Source organism: Hypomesus transpacificus, chromosome 18, assembly GCF_021917145.1.
Source record: "Hypomesus transpacificus isolate Combined female chromosome 18, fHypTra1, whole genome shotgun sequence".
Lineage (NCBI taxonomy): Eukaryota > Metazoa > Chordata > Actinopteri > Osmeriformes > Osmeridae > Hypomesus > Hypomesus transpacificus.
The window spans coordinates 13,206,051-13,226,259 of NC_061077.1; the positions used below are offsets into that span (position 1 = coordinate 13,206,051).

A 20,209-nucleotide genomic window follows, 5' to 3' on the forward strand; every position below is an offset into this window, starting at 1 on the left:
CTGCCTACCATCCTTTTCCACCCTGGGCGCATTACCCCCAGTATGCGCCTTATGCACCAGTCATGCCACCACCAGGTCCTGTAGCCCCAGGTATTTTGGAAATCCCTATCGCATCTTCATACGGCATTCCAAAGCCCAAGCTGACTGCTTTCAGTACCGGCAAAGAGGACCTACAAACTTCCTGCAGAATCCCACCAGGGAGACGTCCTGCTTGCATACAGCGTTCCTGTCTCCTACTCTGGACCTGCATCAACATGTGGAAAGGCTGTGGCAGATCGACACGCTGCCATACCGATCCGAGAAGGAGGCGACGCGCTCCAGGTAAGACCAGGTAGCCATCACCACACTGGAGGAACGAACCCTTCGTGTCACAGTAGATGGGGTGGCCCGTTGCGCTACACCTCTCCTCCGCAAGCCAGGAGGACCCAAGCTACACGCTCCTCCAGCGGCAGGCGTTTGGCCACTAACTTGGACCTAACCAGCGTCTACAATGAGGAGATCCACAAGCTAGAGAGAGCGGGGAACGTGGTAAAGATCAGCGGCGATGAGACAAAGCAGTCTGAGGAATCCTGGTATATTCCTCATCACATCGTTCACCACAACGGAAAGTCTAGAGTAGTATTCAACTGCTCATTCAAATACCAGCAAACTGCTCTCAACGACATCTTGCTTCCCGGGCCTAACCTCGGCTCCCCACTACTGGGTGTGCTCCTCAGGTTCAGGGAGTATCCGACCGCCATCAGCGGGGACATCCGTGGAAGTTGAACTACATGGATAACCTCGGGAAGTTCTTTAAGCAGCTGAAGAGCATCCTCCCTAAGGAGAGCCTGGTGATTTGGACCCTCACTATGCCCGTGGGCAACAACATCAGGGGCGGGTTCCTAGTGCCCGAGATAGCCCACATGGGCTCGACGATGCGCGAGGACATTGTTGAGGCTAATTCCGTCTCACGCAGCGTGGCAAGTGGGTTTGGGCTGGATGTGTTGGACTTACACCATCATTTCCGCTCCCAGCTGCAGCACCATGTGAAGGACAACGTGCATTGGAACGCCCAGGCACACCGACAAATTAGCACGCTGCTGCTGCAGCACACTGCATGGGCCTGGGGTGTGGCCCTAACAGGCCCGCACACTGTGCTGGATCTCCAGGATGGCCCCAAACAGAAGTCGGTCTGTGAGAGCCACACCATGACCTCTGGTTTTGTAGCCCTCAGGCCAGCTCCAGCCCATAAGCGCAAGAAGAAGTACTTAATTAGTAAGAACAGTTTGCCCAACAGTGCATCACCTTTAAATTTAACCCACCATAAGTTTGTTCTCACAAAGGCCTTTGTCCACTCTACTCTACGAAGCGAGACTGGTGACTTTGACTGGTAACGCCGATCTAGATTGAGACACATCGGTGTATTGTATTCATTGTTTGATTTGCATCAGTTCTTATTAAACTACAAAAAACTTGGTCTGGCATTTAACCTTATATTCTTCTCCACCCAAATTAGAACAGACACAACAGGCCCATCTCACCTTTAGTGACCACCTTCTTCCCTTTTTGAAAGATATTTCATCATAATTATGCCAAATAATTATGCATAATTCATAATTGAGCCAAAATATCCTTCACCGTCAACAAGCACACCTAGTTGAGCAGTCCATTTTTTCCTGATAATTCATGCACAATTTTTCATATATTTTTTATGGGCCTTGATCTATAGCTTCCATCAGTCTGTGAGCAGCTTATTGCATCGGGGCCAAATACAACTTTTACACAAATGTACAATAGAAATACTGCAGTCACCACTACATATCCAAAATTCACCTGTCACCATGCATCCTCCTGTAACTGTTGTTACCAGAAAATCAATTTCAAGATCAGCCTTTATTCTGCCATCTGATCAACAGGATCAGAATGTGCAAATCGTTTGTCCTATTCATTATTCTCATAATTTCAGTGTAACCGACAATTCAACTTGAGCCAGTAAATAAAAGTACATGGGGAAAGAACTACCTGTAGCTAACAAACATCTCTACAGCAGCTGTCATTGTGTCTTCATCATCATCATCCTGTGAAGAAAAGCATTCTGTTAGAGCAGTGGTTCTCAAACTGTGGTAGTGGTACACGGAGGAATATCAGAAATATTTAAATACCTTAACTATGATATCATTGTAGTGTGATTTGTAAAAGTTTTGCCTTCCCTATAATATTTTTGTTTCGAAACAAAAATAAATGTTTGCTCGCGCTGCTACCTGACGGTTCTCGGGTAGTGGCGCATGCAAACTTCCACGATAGTTGCTGCGCAAACTGTGTAGCTCAATAGGGCAGGGCTCCAGACTGCACCCAAATGGTTGCATTTTGCGACCAGTTTTGAGACAGTGCAAGCATTGTTTACAAGCACTCACGCATGTGTGACCTACAAATTTTGAATTTATTGGGTGTGCACAACGTCAGCACACGGTAGCAACAACGCATAGATAAGACGTCCTTGTACAGCGATATCAGCGAGCCCTCAGCATTAGTAGCCTACCGTAGCTAAAAGTCTTGGAAAGTTTAGGCTATTTTTCACTAGGTACCTATAAACCTAGCTCAAAGTCGAGGAATGTTTAGGCTACTTTTTGCTAGGTTCCTACGAACATGTCTAACGTAATCTGCCAAACTAGTGGGTTTCCCATCGTTCTTTTGGTGAGCAGTCTCACGAGTCCTTCTCATGGAGCCGAGCAGCTAAATACAAGCATTAGCGTTGTTAGCTACTGTATCCCTGCCTGTGTTTGCGCTGTTGCGCTGTTATACTCAGAAAGTATCGTGTCGTGGTATAGGAGCACTGTTCGAAAAGCGCTGCATCATACATTTAAGTTATTTAGCTAAGACTTGCATGTACAGTACGTAATGTCACATTAAATAATGTATTTAAACTCAAGTTTGTGTGGTGCGTCACTGTATATCAGTTGTAAAAAAAACGGACCCATATGCAACCGACGCAAGCACACACCACAATTTCCCCATAACCTCTCTATATTAATAGTTGCATTGCAGATCGATAGAAGGTGTACCCCTAAATTTTCTGCTTGCGCTCCAAAGAAATTCAGTCCGGGGCTACTGTAATCCTAGTACCTCCTGCCCGTGGTTTACGGATGTTATTCGTGAAGAACGGTCCACCCTTCGAGCAGCTGAGAGATGGCGCAGGTCTAAAGACGGTCTGGACCTTGATAATTATCTCTCCCTCCTTAAATCCTTCTCTTCTCACATAACTGGTGCTAAAACCCTCTACTTTCTTAACAAAATTAACTGCTTCAAACCCCCACAAACTTTTCTCTACCTTCTCCACCCTTCTTAACCCACCTCCCCCACCCCCTCCCTCCACCCTGACAGCAGACGACTTCTCCTCCTTTGAGAAAAAAGTCACCGACATCAGCAGTCGGTTCCCTAAACCCACCTTTCCTACCCCCTCACCCTTCATGACTGACCCAACTAAATGTCTAAACTCTTTCTCTCCCCTGTCCGAGGCAGAGCTCTCTGACCTCATTCTCTCTCATCGCCCCACCTCCTGTCCCCTTGATTCTGTCCCCTCCCCTCTCTTTCAAACCATCTCCCCCTTTATCATAACTTTTCTGCTCCATGTTCTAAACTCCTCTCTTACCTCTGGCACCTTCCCCTCTGCCTTCAAACAGGCCAGAGTTACCCCTCTACTCAAAAAAACTGCCGTCCTCCAGAACTACAGACCGGTATCACTGTTACCCTTCTACTCTTAAACAATTGATCGTGCTGTATCTAACCAACTGTCTAACTTTCTCTCTCAGAACAACCTGCTTGACCCCAATCAATCGGGCTTCAAGACCGGCCACTCCACAGACACTGCCCTCCTTTCAGTCACCACTGCCCTCCAGTCTGCCAGAGCGGCTTCCAGGTCATCCGTCATCATTCTGCTGGACCTTTCTGCAGCGTTTGATACGGTTAACCACCAGATCCTGCTCTCCAGGCTTTCTGAGATGGGCATCACTGGCACTGCACTCCAGTGGATCTCATCCTACCTGTCGGGAAGATCCTACCAGGTCTGCTGAGGAGGCAAACTGTCAGACCCTCGCCAGCTCTCCACTGGTGTCCCACAGGGCTCTGTCCTTGGACCCCTCCTCTTCTCTCTGTACACCACCTCATTTGGACCAATCATCACCTCCCATGGCTTCTCCTACCACTGCTACGCTGACGACACCCAGCTGTACCTGTCGTTCCCCCCGACCGATCCGGGGATCTCAGCTACGATTGAGGCCTGCCTCGCAGACATCTCCGCCTGGATGACCGAGCACCACCTCCAGCTGAACCTCCCAAAACAGAAGTTCTCATCATCCCGGCCAAACCCTCCATCTCCCACGACCTCTCAATCACCCTGGGATCTGCGACAGTGACCCCCTCATCCTCTGCCAGGAACCTTGGGGTTACCATGGATGACAAGCTCTCCCTCACGCCCACATTGCTGTAGTCTCCCGGTCGTGTAGATTCACCCTCTACAACATCAGGAAGATCAGGAGATACCTGTCTGAGCACTCCACAAAGCTGCTTGTCCAAGCACTTGTCCTCTCCAAGTTGGACTACTGCAACTCGCTGATCGCCGGTCTCCCAGCATGCACAACCCGCCCTCTCCAGAGGATTCAGGACGCAGCAGCCCGCCTGGTCTACAATCTACCCAGACGCTCCCACGTTACCCCGCTCCTCATCTCCCTCCACTGGCTACCCATAACGGCCCGCACCAGATTCAAGACCCTGGTACTGACCTTCCGAGCAGTGAACGGGACTGCACCCGACTACATCAAGTCTCTCCTGCAGCCTTACACCCCCTCCCGCCACCTACGGTCTTCTTCAGACAACCGCCTGGTGGTCCCACCGCTCAAGACCGCCCAGTCCCAACACAAGCTCTTCCCCTGCCTGGCCCCCCAGTGGTGGAATCAACTTGCCACTTCCATCAGAGACACAGACTGTCTCTCCACCTTCAAGAGAAGGCTCTAGACGCACTTGTTCCGGGAGTCAAACGGTACGTAGGAATGGTTTGCTGAACCCAATGCTAGTTTCCTCAAGGATCACAATGACTCTTGCTTAGACTGTTGCTCTTGTTGGTTAGTGGTAGCTGATTTAAACTGTTGTATTATATTTTAGTTAATCCTATTTTTATTGCTTTCCTACAGGTACACTTGTACTTAGAGATTCATGTTTTTAAATTGTAACTTGCTTAACTACATGCTCTTATGGTTTCTTCCCTTTAGCACTTACTTATTGGTTGTTAACAATGTGTACTTCTTGTTTTTGGCTACCTGCAATGCTTTGGGGCAATGCTTTAATCTTGTTGTTATTATCAGTGACCTATGCACTTTGTAAAGCTCTCTCTTGGAAGTCGCTTTGGATAAAAGCGTCTGCTAAATAAATAAATGTAAATGTCGTAAAAAAAGTTTGTCTGGAGCCCAATAAGGTATAGCCTACGCTACTGTATATTAACGTTGGTCATGATGGTGGTACTTGGGGAGTCAAATATTTTCTGAGGTGGTACGGGGTCTAAAAAGTTTGAGAACCGCTGTGTTAGAGGATACTGCTAATTTGGAATAGGCACCAACTGATATTTACTTTGTACCTTGACAAATATAATTTAAACCAAGGTGACGTACAGGCTACAATCACAAGCTTATAGGCCTAAGCTAAATATGCCTTACCTGTTCGTAGTATGTTTTTATATTTCATATAACATTAAACATGCTATTTTATTAATCCCACCACTTTTTCACCTGTAAGTGTAGCTCAATGTATGAACTGGCTACTGCATTCAAATGTATGCATTGTTTCCCACACCAATTGTCTCCTACGTTGCTACGGTCTTGCTGCTTTTTTCCAGAATATGTGCTCAGATTCACCATAAACATGTACTAACACTTCTATCTGAAGTGTGGTGAAGTAGGACAACGTTTTTGTCGTCAGGTGCCATGGTGAATTTTGGTATCAGAGTTCCATTGATGTTGGCATTTAGTTCTCATGCCCGCGCTTAACTCTGAGTGGACGTACTCGTAGTTGATTTAACTAATTAAAATCTGTTTCCCATATTAGGGTAAATCTACTCCACTTGTGAACCAACTTCAGGGTTAGGTTTACAGTTTGTTGAACCCGCTTTCTGGAATACCCCCCAGATCTTCTTTTCTGGTCCTCATTCATCCTAGGGTTAAAAAGTGGGTCATGTTAATTTGAAACCATGGTACCAAGCATTCTAGCTAGCTACAGTACCTACCAAACAATCTCATTGTTTGTTTTTGTTACTGACTTCATACATTAAGGGATAAGGGAGTGTGAAGTAGTGCCAAATTAGGTCGAGCTATGGGTACATAAAGTGAAGGTTGTGAAAATTGTGCAATTTTTTTTGCTTTTTGTCTGTTGACAATTGTGAAAAACTATAAGTTCAATCATGTGGATTGCTATGACAATAAAGAAAAAGCAATAAGTAAAAGATATATACAGCCACAACCCTAAGAAGGGTATGAATGAGATGTACTTTTAGTACAGTTTTTCTCGATTGGTTACAGACATTTTCTGAATGCATACCTCATACTCTCAGAACTCTACTCACTAATCAAAAAAACATACACACAATGGGCAAAACCCCTCACTTATCCTGCAAAATTAAACTTTACATTCAAAACAATGTTATTTAATCTCAAAATGGTATTTTGTTTTCAAATGACACACACAAACCATCTTGTGAATAGACATTTATAAGAGCCATTTGAACACTGATGTGCTCAATGTAAAACACTATGATGAATGGAAAACACTTCTTATTCATTCATCCTCATGATTTAGGCCTTTTTTGTTCAATGTTACACTTACTACAGACAGTAAATACGTAAGTGTGTTGTAAAATATTTGAGAATATTGTTTTTATACTCAGAACACACAAATACACGGTAACAAATATATTTTATTTTTCCCACAAAAACAATGTACAAAGTGTACATCCCAACCAAAACAAAGTTGCACATATAATGGTCTACATACAAAACAACAGAAGAATTGACTGAATACTGACAGTTACATTCTTATAATTTTTCTTTGTATTTGCCGTAATGTTATGGCGTTATTTTCTAGGACCATGTTCATGATTTCAGTTTCCTGTTCAGGAGACAGACAACGTTCCCGACCACCTTGTGTTGGTAATCTTTCAGTTCTGCCAAACAAATAGTAAAATATGGTTGGTGCATGAGTACATGTTGTGGTCATTGTGTCTCAAGTACCAGTGTTTGTGTGTAAACAATTGAGAAAAACTGTAATCACATGTGCATTTCATTGCAGGCCTAATAACTAGAACAGTCTTTTTTTAATTTGGTATTTTGGCCACACCCAAGCACATCTATGACTGGAAACCTTTTTCTGTTTTGTTTGGGTCATTGCAGCACGCACAAATAATCTGCTTTTGGTCTGCTAGGTTTCGTTTCATAAACTATTCTGAAACTTCATGGACAGTTTTGTGTTGTTGTGTAACTATGAGGGACTTTATGTATTGAAATATGTGCAGTATGAAATATGTGCAGTATGAAATAAGGTACTTTAGTTTGACTCATTTACAGATTAACTTACCTATGGTTTGTGGAAGTTTCTGTGCAAGTCATCCTTTATGGCATCCATAGTCTATTTATCAGTCTCCTTCTTATAGTATATTCTGTTCTGATGCTGTGAAAAGTTCTTGGGCCCGAGATATAACACCTGGTAGAGGTTACAGTTGGTTTGAACATGTCTTTCAGTAGTGCCACACTTGTGTTCCAGTTAATTCGATACTGTACATCTAACCATAGAAGTGAGTTGTAGGAGGTTCTATTGACATCAGCATGGTTCTGACCTGCTGGTCTCTGGAGATTCGGATAGCTTCGGTTGGGTCCTTCTTCTTGTAAAAGCAGACATTTTTAATGGGGTTCTCCTTCATCCCATAGTCCATTGTGATGACCTGAGGCAATTTTACACGGGTAAAATCATAGGCTGAGTGATAAAGGACCCAGGTCCTCAGACCTAGAATACTTGAACATATATTCTTCCCATCTCAAGGTAATAAATGACATCCAACGTTATGTTAAGACTATATAACTTAATAAGTCAACATTCCACCAATAAAGACATGTAGAGCAGTATACGTTTTCAAATGTTTTTAAAAAGTCTGGACACTTATGCTGAGTACAAAGTCATTTGCATCCAGGTTCATGCGTCTCGCCACTTCACGTGCCCAGTCCTCGACCCGAAAAAAAAACTTCTTAGTTGCAAATACTTTTCCCAGGACTTAATTATCTTGTTTTCTTAATCTAGGGTTCTTATGCAAATGTAGACCCATATGAAATGTAATGTTTATTTAACAGGAAGGCTAGCAGAGCATATTGACAGTACACCTATTCATTTTCTCATGACCTGTTAGCTGTGTTAGAAACCCTTTTAACCCTTCTCAGATCACTGAGCTGTGTAGACATTATAGCACGTTGGGTCTGTTAATCCGACACATCATACAACACCTGTCCTCTATAAACACAATGACTAGTTACACACCTACATATCCAACACATGCAGCTGCCAAGCGGGGAATACATCCTGCTGTTTGTTTATGAGGTTGAAATGTAACCTCTATTAATACAAGTTGTCTGAGGTGAGGTTGTTATTCGTATCTAGAAACACCATGAGTCCTCGTTTAATGCTGGGTGCTCTGATCTGTAAGTATCTGGTCAGTCTTGGCAGCTCTTTAGAGAGCTGAAAGTCTAGTTTATATTCACATCATTAAGCTTTTCTGTGTTTGATGTTGTAGAATTGGATTATGGTTTGTGACTGTATTCACTGTTGGGTGAATTCTAAAGCTCCCTTTATGAAAAGGTAACGATAATGGCCGTGTTTTCCCAGATTCGTTAAGTAGCTCTTAACTTTCAGAGCTTCTTAGGGGCGTTCTAAGAACGCTCTAGAAAGCTCTTAGAACGCTCTAAAGCAGCTTGCACACTGCCCCGACAAACGCCGACCAACTCCAACCAACGCCAACTGTCGGATCAGTGTGCGCCGTCAGTCGGTGTTAATCGGTGTTAGTTGGTGTTGGTCGGATGGAGTGAGTTTGACATGCCCAGTCGGGTCTGGTGGAGTCGTGGAAAGTCTGACCAGTGTGCGCGGTTTTCCAACTACCTGCAACATTCTGAGAGTATATTCCCTTGACAACAAGCCCATATTCGCGTGCGCAACGTAACGCTAGTTAAATTGCACATGTCTTGATTCGATAGCGATTGCAGTGTACTTCGTAAAGTGTTCGGTAATAGACACAGTCCTGGTGATAACCAGGGGTAAGTGGGTGATAACGTTGATCTTGTAACACAATCTTCAACTAACCAAGGTAATTTCACATTGATTCATCCAGTACATGTCACACGGAGTAGTGGGGTAGGACCCAAACGCGGGAGTAGGCAAACAGTAACAAAACAAAGGTTTTATTTATCTTAACAGGACAACACAGGGTACTCACAGTAACAAGGACAAGACAAAGACTGGACACAAAACAGGAACCGAAATACACAGAACCCAGGTGGACACAATGAGACTAACAAGCACTAAAACCACTGAACGAGACACAGGTGAAGACAATGACGGACAGGGAAACACTGGGAGAGAAGGCAAAACCTTTTTTTTTTTGTCTGTACTCTTGATGTAGTAACACAAAAAAGTTTTTTCTTAGAATCGTTTTTTCTTTCTTAAAATGATGATTTGTGGTGGTCAAAAACAAGATACTTAATGAATAATTAGAATTTGTAATAATAAAATGACCACCACTCACCACCAGGGGAGGAGCTAGACTCTCAGTACAATGGGGGTGGAGCTTCATCGCTGGGCCCTCTGCTACCAAGTAATCTTAAAATTAAAACATAAAAAAACGGTAAAATGTCTGATGAATGCATTTTATAATGTGTTACTTATTGCGCAAAGTAAGCATTTTTTTGACAAGTATTTATTGACGAACAAAGAAAACTGTTTGCCAGGCAAGTAAAACATTTTCAACACCACAGACAACGACAGCTGATTGACAGCGATGGTGCAGAACAGGCCAAGTGCGCTCAATCGGACGATGAGAAGTACGATGTGAGAGGAGAACACGATGCTACCACACTTCTCCAACTATCTCGTTTTTTTTTTTTACTGCACCCGATTTATATCGATTTGTATATTAACTGTACTCCCTTCAAACATTTTGTAAAATTTTGGGAAAAAACTAAAAAGATATTTGAGAAAGAAGCAGACAGAAGGGTTGCATTATGCATTTGAGGGTTATACTGTCAAACTGACTGAAGAACGAAATAACAACATAAAACATTGAAGGTAGCGTGGCTCATTGGCTGGTCAATTCCCATGATGCAAGGCAATTCCCATGATGCAAGTAAATAAAGTTGTAATACAATTTGCTGATAAGTTTGCCGTTTGTTCGAAATACATTTATTTTTAATTTTTATGTGTGCTTAGAATATCGTTTTTGTTTCGTGGTAATTGCCACTGTTGTGCTGGTTTACCATTGTAACCATGACCTTTGAGATGTAGTAACATATATTTCAAATCAAATGTATTTGTATAGCCCTTTTTACATGCAAGCATGTCACAGAGGGCTTCACATATTCCCATAGAACTGCCCCTCAACCAACCTAAACCCTCAAGGAAGACAAGGAAAAACTCCCAACAGGAGAAAAATTGAAGAAACTTTGGGAGGAGCAATTCAGAGAGGGATCCCCTCCTCCAGAGACGGTTGGTGAGAGAGAGGAGCAGAACACAGGCTAAACACAGTCATACAGTGTCAATGGGTTTTGAAACACCAAAATCCATTGTTCAACTTTATAGATGTAGGACAGGACCAGGAGACTCGCTGTTGGCCGTCATGGAGACTGGTTTCCGGTTGACGACCAGTTCCAGCATTGGCCGACCAACGACCAGGCAGGTGCTGACAGCTCAAACCCCCCCACACCACAGGGGATGTGTGTGTGCTGGGGGCAGAGAGGGGGCAGAGAGGGGAGAGCAGGGATTAGAGAATGCCAGGAGCAGCAAACAGTTGCAGTCATAATAGAATGAGATCCCCACCTGTCAAGTGTGGACTAGTGCAGCAATTTAACAAAGTAAAAAGGGGTATTTTGCATATATATATATATCAGTAATAGCTTCGATCAGCTGGCAGTCTGCAGTGTTACTTGGCAAGGGTATCCGTTCCCGTCAAGTGACGCAAGATCAGCAGCGTTTGAGGGGCCCTTAATTGGCATGGGGCCCTGGTGCGGCCGCACCCACGCTATCTCTGCTACTGCCCACCATATCAGTTCACTACTGCGGTTCATTTCAATCCCCAAAATGAGTTGCTCCAAATGCTCAACTCCGGCGAGGCACAACACGATTGACTGCCAGTTCAGTGTGGCAGGAAAGGTACATATAGCCTCCTTTCTTGAGAGAAACTTTACTAGCGTAAAGAAGACATTCCAATACTGTGTTGAGAGGAGTGTTATGCAATGATTATGTTTTAGTATAAAAAAAATAGGTAAAGATGCTGTGCAAAATGGTATGTGGAAAACTCCATAGGCCTAAGTGAATAGCAATAGAAACAGAAAGATGAAATAGAGGCTGTCTAGGTGTGATGTTGAAATGAGAGAGTGGTGATGAAAATAAAAGAAAGAAAGGAATAAGATTGAGTAAAGGAAAACCACAATTTTCGTCTTTAAAGTCAGAATCCGCAGGTAGGCAAACGGTGGCACATCGTTTTCTACAAATTATTTTCATTTATATACTATAGACATTTTTATATTGGGCAGGATTCTAAGACACTGTTACCACCCATCCTTCAGTCTCTTTACTCTGTTGCCTTCTGGCAGGCGTTACTGCAGCATCCGGTCTCGCACATGCAGACTGGACAACAGTTTCTATCCAAGGGCCATCAGGCTTCTGAATGGACATTGATATGGACATTGTTTCACTTCATACTAGTCACCTTACACACTGTCACTTTCAGCTACTGGTTGCACTATCAGTAATATTGCACTATTGTACTTCACTGTACTTAACTTAGTTAAGAATAGGTTTATAGGGTTAGCAATAGGTTATTATGTGTATTGAGGGTTACTGTATTATTTATATTTATCTGTATATTTAGGAGGTTTACGTATTCAAGCTTAGCATAGATGTAATTTATGTTCTTATAATTTGTGTACTTATATGTTATGTTATGCCAGGTGCTTGCGTTGTCTTGTCTTAAGAATTTCAGTGCCCAGTCTGACCTTGTGTTGATCTGTGCATCTGACAATAAAAGCCTTGAACTTGAACTTGGCCGGACAACCAAAAACAACCAAAGCTTAACCCTCATATACCCTGCTTTACTCCAGCATATTTAACATTCAAGTCCTACATTGTATGTTAAATTGAATACAGACAAGAATAAACTACTGTAATAAACAACCATCAAAGCAAAATTGTAACTTTTAAACTTTATCTAGATATGTAATTTGTAAAGTAATCTGAAAAAAAGAATGATTGATTATTAGTGATTTTGCATGTATGTTTAAAACAAAAATCCAATCAAGTATATTGCACATTAATGTACACCTCGTCAGGCATTATCCCTTACTAAACCTACAGCCATTGTCTTTCAATATGAAAGTAGCCTCGATAGAGACCTTGGTCTCAGTATGACCCCCTGTCAAAACAATGTTAAAAATAATGTTGAATAAATGTAATTCAAATTTAGATTTTAATTTGTACACAATGTCAAATGAATGGTGTTTACATTGAACTAGAACACCAAAGCCTATACAGCCAGCACCTGATTTGGCTCATGCTATACTCGGGTCTTATAAGACACCCGGTAGAGCTAGTTTATGTCTAGGTGTAGGGAGCCATATAAAATAAACCGCAAACACCGAATTTTAAAGAATAGGCTAAATATGTTTATTTTACAGCAACACTCAAGAGAACAAGAGGAAAAAAAACGAACGGTGCCAAAGAAAAGTAGGTCTAATTTATCAAAAAAAAGCCCTAACCACGTAAACCAGAAACAGCCCTAAATAAAATACGTGTACCACTCGTTTTAACTTGATTTGTAACAGAGATGTTACAACATGACGACACTGTACCATGGGCAGCTACCTATCCCCTCGTCACTGGGTGATGAACCAAATGAACCAAAAATCACTATACCGGGTAAAGTAGAATAAAACAGCAACAAAGTATAGCCTACATGTACGAACAGAAGTATTTGGAAAACAGGAAGAAAAAAAACGAAAGTTTCCGGTCACGCAGAACAGACACGGTATGAGTAACGAGTCGACTCACGAACGGAAGACAGGTCAAGTCTGAAAGAGAGACAGACAGACATCACAAGGACATGCGCACTGTGACAATGATTGGGGTTTGACCAGCCAATCACAAAGGGACACTTGATTAAAGAATGAGAGGGGGAGAAACAAGAGGGAGACAAAACCATAACACACACAACAATAAGGACACATACAAGTACAGGTGTGTCCGTAACATCAGGGCATGGCGTGACAGTAGGAGCAAAATATTTGCTACCTTGGAGGGGCGGTTCTAGGGGGGGTGGGGGCAGTGTCCCTGTGACAACAAGCTTGGACCCCCTTGTGGCCCCCCTACATGTAGAGTCTTAGTAATTATAAACATGGCATTTTGCCCGTTAATGTGTGAAGAGATGAAGAAAACTATTTGACAACAATAATGTTTCATGTAACTGGCCCCTCTGACAGTACAAATGGCCCCAGCTTGGCCCCCCCAGTTGAAATGGTCTAGAAACTCTCCTGCTACCTTCCTGTCTTTGTTTCGGAGAAAAGGCTACATCTTTTTCAAGTAGATTTTCAAGACGATCTTTGGAGGTCAACAGAAGCAGATGGTGTTTTCCACGCTCCCGTGAAGGTCTGCTCGGATTCGGGCTTCGAGCATGGCAGTATCCGATCTCCTCTTCATATGTGGCATGACTAAGGCATGCCCCAGCTTTCTCAGGTAGATTCGGCAACGTCAGCCATGTTTTGGAAAGTTCCAATTTGGAAAGTTCCCCATCCAGATGATGATCAACATCCACTATGTTCGTAATGAGGCCTGGACTTTGACGTCGGTCCATCCGTATGATCTTCTGTTCTCCATGTTGAAAAGAAGAACCCATGCTCCAGCCATGCCTGGCCAGGGACAAGGGCAGGAAAACAATCTGTTTTAAATGTTTTTATGTGTTTTGACGTGTGTTTGCTGCCGCAGATATTGCCATTGACACATCAGTTGATGCACTCAAACGCTTATGCCAGTACTCGACTAATCCAAAAGGTTCGGAGCTGTACATTTCTAATTCCAGGTGAAAAGTTCCTACGGTTGAAACGTTGACTTGCAAGTTGGGGGTCATGGTGTTTCCCAGCTGGTCCCATGGTGTTGTTTAGAGTTGTTCAAACGTCTGTTATTATTCCACCACCACAATTGACGTTGGATGAATAAAAGTGTCGGATGATAATTATTCCTTCTTTTGTTTCAACTCTTTCAGGTGTTCAACGATCCCATACATGGGCTTGTGCCAATGCACCCTCTGCTGGTCCGCATCATTGACACACCTCAGTTCCAGAGGCTTCGCTACATCAAGCAGCTTGGAGGGGTCTGCTACGTCTATTCTGGGGCGTCCCACACCCGCTTTGAACACTCCATAGGGTAGGACATTCAAATGATTTGGTGATACTGGATGATTTAGGTCTTGTTTTGTGCTTACTGCTAACTGTGTGTGTGTATTGGTCTAGAGTGAGTCACCTGGCAGGGAGACTGGTCAAGGAGCTGAAAGAGCAGCAGCCAGAACTTGAAATCACTTGCAGAGACTTCCTCTGTGTGCAGATTGCTGGCCTCTGCCACGACCTGGGTGAGGAAAACACACACACTCAACCTTGTACACTCACTATGAACTGAACTGCAGAGTTCCATTTCAAGGTGTGGCAGAAAGTGGTGAAGATGATATGTTGTTTTCACTCACTCTCTTTCCCACTGGGTCATACAAGACTCTTTCTGACTTGAATACGTTTTGGGCTCACCTGTGAGGAAGCTCATGTTATTTCTCAAGATATATTTAAACCCCTTTCTTTCACACACAAATACAAATACACTCATGTTTTTCCATCTTGAGTTAACAATCTCTCTTTCTCTACCTCCAACATATATTTTTTTTACCAGGACATGGCCCTTTCTCCCATTTGTTTGATGGGATGTTTATCCCCAAAGTCATTGTTGGAAGTACATGGAAGGTAAAAACAGTTCTGTCTCCCTTTCTCCATCAAAACCCCCCAACTCAATATTCATTATAATACACGGGCAAACATTTATGGGAATGCACTGGCTTTATTTGTGTATCCTGTTGTTGCCAACTGAATAGGTTCTTAAAGCCAGTGATTCACAAATGTTTAATAATGACTGAAGCAATTGCAAATATCTGGTCTTCTATACAAATTGGTTTAATGATTTCTGCATGATTATTTTAGGGCAGATATATTTGCATTCACAACAACAAAATGTGACCCATTTCAAGTTAGGACAGGGATCCAGCCCCATAATGCTAAACTGTTCAGGTGCAGGAAACCATTCTGCTGTGGATTCTCTGTATTTTGGTTGTCATGGTGAAGAACTGAATAAAAAAATACATTTGTCTTACAAATCTATGTCAGCAAGATGTGTGTATGTGCATATGGGTTCCACTTTGTTCACCAGAATCTTCTTTTCTTCAGCATGAGGATGCGTCCGTCGCCATGTTTGACTACCTTGTCTCCAACAATACATTGGAGATGGAGCAGCATGGTCTGGTCCTGCCTGAAGACCTGGACTTCATCAAGGAACAAATTACTGGACCGATTGACAAAACCCCTGGGAAGGTATCAGTGACAGCAGTCAGTTTTGTTACAATAAATGTTGTCAAAAATAGGAACACTTTAATGAATATTATGATGATAATACAAGTCCTGTCCAAGCTGGTAAATATTTAGTGATTTTATGTGAAAAACTTTTATAAACGGGGGTGCCTGTCTCTTCTCCTACTACTCCCTTCTTCCCCTCTCAAACACAAGGTTCCTATCCAGGAATACATAGGCTTGTTAATTATACAAGTTAACATGAGCCAAAACATGGTTGAATGGCCCTTAATTGAATTGGATCAGATTGATCGCTTTAAATGTTTAACGCCTCTTTATGCATGATTGATATAACTTATTTTGACTTCTTATTTAATGGCTTTGCTTGATTTAGTGGGTAACTGGGTGAACACAATATTACATGATGATATGTTTTCAATGTCCTTGGCTGTTTTAGCTGTATAAAACAGGAAATATCAACATTTTACAAACATTTGTTTTGGATGATTCTGGGTATTCTGAAATCGAATTGAGTATTTTTACTCAGTCCTCCAATAATGAGTGGGGAAACAAAGGCAACCACAAGACAAGGAGACGCAACACATTTAGGACTATTATTATAATGTCATTTATCACCCAAACACACTCACAAATTCTCTTCCACACGCAAAAGAAAACAGCACATGTATCAAAAATTAATGGTCTCTTACTATTACATTCTGTAGCTCAGTTTGATTGTAGCTCTCTATGACAGTACGACAGTTGACAGGTCAACTTTCACAATTTTTGATTTTGTTTGCACTCCATATCATTGTGTCAATTAAATCAACCTAATACCTAGTTAGCTATGTTCTATTATGTAGACATAACTTTCATAAATGAGTGACCTTTAAATTGAACTATGAACACATCTATTGCTCACTTTATTCAAAGTAGAGTGAAACACAACATATGAAGAGGCAACAGATTTAAGGGAAATTAAACAAGTGTAGGCTATCAGCTGGCTATTTTGCTAGACACACTGTCAGCCTAATTTGCCCATAATCAGTCTTAAGACACCCCACAGAGGTCATTGAGCATTGTTTTCTGCTGTTTCCAGTGGCCTTACAAAGGCAGACCAGTGGAGAAGTCTTTCCTGTATGATATCATAGCCAATAAAAGAAACGGTGTTGATGTTGATAAATGGGACTACTTTGCCAGGTATGTCATGCTTTCAACCACTTGTTTGTCAAAGTCGTTCATAGGTCTTTGAAATGGCATTCCTAAACACGTTCTTATCAATTGTCTTCTTTCAAACACACAGGGACTCCTACTACCTAGGTCTTCAGAGTAACTTTGACCATGACCGCTTTATCAAATTTGCCCGAGTCTGTAAGGTGGATGGGAAGTCTCAAATCTGTACCAGAGACAAGGTGCTACTTGTAGCCAGGCTAACCCTTTATGTTCAAATAGGGTATGACTTGTACAGGTTCACTGTACTGATGTGTCTCTCTCTCAACAGGAAGTGGACAACCTGTATGACATGTTCCACACCAGATTCAGCCTCCACAGACGAGCCTACCAGCACAAAGTGGTAGAAGCCATTCAGCTCATGTGAGTATTGTGCTGCAGGGGCTCACATACAGCTTCATGTGGGAAGTCAAATTTATAAATAGAGGGTGGAGACCACCGTTCAATCAATTAATATTAATAGAGCATGTTTAAATACAACCATGATTGAACAAAGTGCTGTACAAGAAGTAAAATAAAAGTTCACTCTTAGATGTAATTGCTACATTGTGACACAAATGTTTTCTTGTCACCTTCAATTTGATTTGGAAACCATCTCAGGTGACTTATCTGTCCTTGCCATGTACAACCTAAAGATCTAAAACAAAAGGGCCCGGGAACTCCTCGGGGTCCCCCAGGAAGAACTGGTGGAAGTGGCCGGGGAGAGGGAAGTCTGGGCCTCCCTGATTAGGTTGCTGCCCCCGCGACCCGACTCCTGGACAAGCGGCAGATGATGGATGGATGGAAAACAAAAGGGTGCTATTCAGATTATCCCTTCTGAGGAAAGCCATTGCAGTTTTTATACTTTTTATATGTTGGGGTACCTATAAAAGGGGGTAGGGATGTGTCTCATCTTGGACCTACAAGCCCTAAACAGTCACTTGACTGATGATTGATCAATATTTATTGAATGTTGATGCACTTAGCCCCTGTTACATTATGTAACAGGCAACTGGTTTACCTTCGTTGACCTGAATGATTTTCTTATATACCCTCCACACAGGAGAATTCTAAGTTTCCCCTAATGTGGGATTTAGGAACATGGAGTGTGGGGCCAACCTTATTTGGGCGCACTTTAGCCAATCACGCACTGGCCTGTGAGAGACTAAAAGTGCTCCTCCAGAGAGTCATGGCGACTGTACAGTGCTAAAAATGCAACTCACAGATACCTTTATGATAGCAAATGATGTTGATCAAGCCTGGTGTGAAGTCACATGCAGTTCCGTTTCAGTGTCCTGTTTCGGCTGTGTTGACTTTCTCACAGGAATTATTGGATCACACCATAAAAGTGTATTTAGCAGTAATTATGTCTTGTCATGTTGACTTAAATGCTACAGTAGTGGCTCAACAAACACATGCCAGTTGGTTCATGAAGGGTGTGATCTGGGGTTCAGTCATAATCTAACATAATCAAAAGTTTGTACACCACACCATGTGCACCATGATAATGAACTTGGTCTTCACCTAAATTGTGTACATATTTCATCCATCCAGTGTATAATGGATTTGTAAAGCTGTAGCTAACCCAGAACAATCTATTCCATTGATTGAGTTTTTACCTTAATATCTTCAGTAATTTGTATCTTAAATTCTACAATATATGTATCAATCCCATTATGTTGACTGATATGAATAATTCGATACACTTAAAAAAAGTCTTTCTTTGGTTCATTGTTAGTCTTTCAAGTGGACACAAACAGCCTTAAACAACGTTTTTTGAAAGATGGGCAAAGAACCTTTCTCTCAGTTCCCATTTCTATATTTTGTCCAGACTGTACATGGAGTCCAGGTTGTAATTGTAGTGTGAGTGTCTGCACTGGAGCCCAGACTGCTGCATGGCAGAGGACCAGAGGGACTTCCCTTTCAAAGGGAATCCCGTCAAGTCGCTGCTACACAGACATTGGACACATGGGATGTCAAAACTTGTTACAGTCGGTCAAATCCAGGCCAGTTATTAAAAGGACAAGCATATCCACATCAGTTCAGGACCGGGTTGGTCAGTAAAAGAACAACAGCAAGAGGCCTTAATTGTATTTTTCTAAAATATTAACAAGTATGTATAGACACTAGGGATGGGCATAATTAATCGACGATCGATTATCGATCATTAAGAATTTCGTCGATGACATTATTTGTTCATCGATAAAACTAATGAGTGTTCCGTTGCATAGTTGAGTCTTGAAGGAATGCAATGGATTTTGCTATGTGGCAGGATTTAAACATTTTACCAAACAAAGCCAATGTTTAGAGAAAAAAAACGCCACAAGCCTACTCAGTTACGAGTTTCCATGTATTTCAAAAGTAAACATGAAGAGGTCACGGCGAAGTGTGGCGTGAGACCATTTTGACTTAAAAATTACTTTGTTCATTGCCAACACTGCAAAGCTAAGTATAAATACAACTCCTCCACGACTCAAATGATGTAGCTACCACTTGAAGAACGTAGCTACATCCGACCCTGGTTAGCGGCGGTGCATCCTTCTCTCTGTGTTAGCACGGAGGAGCTGCGATGCACAACGAGCAGAGACAATTACCCAACGGATCTGCAAGTCCATCGAGATGGATGTTACCCTTAAGTATTATTGAGGGCAAAGGTTTTTATGAAGTTTTGTTAATTAGCCGGAAAAAAACTAGGGTCAGTTGTGTTTGAGCACGGCTTCTAGCTGTCGGCTCTGCTTCTATGAGTTACAGAAATAGTTGTTCTTCTTGTAATACAGATCTCAATGTGGAAACACGTTGTTTTTTCTATTTTCACTGCATTTTGATATAGCCTATAAATAGTGAATTTTAATATAAAAATGTTAATGATTAATCGAAAATCGATCGCTAATTGTCCCAACGATCGATTAAGACAATTTAGTCGAATGCCCATCCCTAATAGACACCCTTCTCAATTAGGCTACACTAAACAAGAACTTGCTATGGCCTACCATATAAATGCACAATTTCTAAAACTAAATGACTAATTATTATTATTGATAAGCCATTTTACTATGATTATGACCACGATTATGATTATTACTATTATTATTGTTATTATTATTATTATTATTATGGGAAGGCCTTAGCACTTGACC

The 20,209-nt window shown here is 42.1% G+C and overlaps 1 long non-coding RNA gene across 1 annotated transcript; it reads right to left on the reverse strand.

The window, feature by feature from the left end:
- Positions 1 to 6,980: 6,980 nt before the first annotated feature.
- Positions 6,981 to 7,951, reverse strand: LOC124480289. Its single transcript, XR_006957534.1, has 3 exons — positions 7,853 to 7,951; positions 7,594 to 7,719; positions 6,981 to 7,183 (listed from the first exon to the last, which is right to left on the reverse strand). It is a non-coding gene; the product is annotated as an uncharacterized LOC124480289 (long non-coding RNA).
- Positions 7,952 to 20,209: the final 12,258 nt, after the last annotated feature.